This window comes from Gymnogyps californianus, chromosome 1 (genome assembly GCF_018139145.2).
Source record: "Gymnogyps californianus isolate 813 chromosome 1, ASM1813914v2, whole genome shotgun sequence".
Classification (NCBI taxonomy): domain Eukaryota; kingdom Metazoa; phylum Chordata; class Aves; order Accipitriformes; family Cathartidae; genus Gymnogyps; species Gymnogyps californianus.
This window is the reverse complement of record NC_059471.1, coordinates 101,777,953-101,779,202: the sequence shown is the minus strand read 5'-3', so window position 1 is coordinate 101,779,202 and position 1,250 is coordinate 101,777,953.

Genomic DNA, 1,250 nt, shown 5'->3' with positions numbered 1-1,250 from the left:
TATTGGCCAATCCTTCTTTTATAATGATTGTATAGCATTATTTGCTCATTCTTAAATTATGTATGTATATGTTTGTGTGTCTGTACAGATGTCTGCACACATGAATGTCTGTTGTGCATTCCAAGTTAAAGGCATCAGTCAATATTAAAGCATTTGTTGAAGTTAGGGAAACGGTGTAGGTCACACAATTATAGCAATATTACAGACTAGTGACTTATGCTAAATTGCTGAATTTTGAGCAGAAATAGCCCTGTTTCTAGCACACATTTAACCTGTCATTATTGCTGCCTCTGATCTCTGTTTCACAGTTGTTGCCAAACTTCACAGTTACCGGGAGGGTTTCTGTTTGCTTCTCTGCAAGCCTCAGAGGGCCACAAGCCAGCAGCTGGTGCCCATGCAGCACCCTGGTTAACCCAGGAGAGAGGCCAGCCTGTAGGTGGGACCACACCTGATGTCCCAGAAGCCCCCTCCTCTGTGCTAGAGACCTGCAGGGCAGGTCAACGAAGAAAAACTCCTGTTCACATTGCATAAGTCTTCTTTGGTATTAAGAATAAATAAATAAATAAATAAATATTCCTGCCTTCTCCTCTCTCAGGGCTGCATAACCCATCGAACTGCCCTCCTGGTGCTCCCAAAGAGAGGAACACAGACTGTCACTGGCCTATGGACTATCTGATAATAGATATTTGACAAGGGAGGAGGGACAGACTTGGTTGTCACTGTACACAGAAGAAATGGGGGAACATCTGTCCCCAGCTACTGATGTAGGATTTCTTTGTCATCCTTCCATGACTCTCATTTGGTTTTGGAAAGCAAAGAGGAGGAGAGGGTCTAAGAAAGAAACAGCCCTTCTATACTTCCTTTTCCTGGTTGAGCTCCAGCATATTGGCTTTCCCAGGGCAGCTGTTAGGACTTCATTGCTGAGAGCTTTACAGCTGATCAGACAGGTATCTATCAGGAACAACGTAGACCTACCTCCTGCCTTAGGCGGGGATGGATTAGATGAACCCCTCCAGCCTTGCGTGAGTCTGTGTTCAAGGCAGTCAGTACTGGTGAGAAACACCCTCTAGCCTGGCATCAGGGAGCGCACTATTAGGGATGTATGGACTATGAAAAGTGACGTCCACAGCTGCTTTCTGCTGAGCAGGCCCTCAGCAAGCACATAGGAGAAGAGGGTGCAAGCATAGGGTCACCTGGAAGTTTCCTTCTGATGGATTTTGCCTGTGTGTACAAAATAGATGTGAAAATGG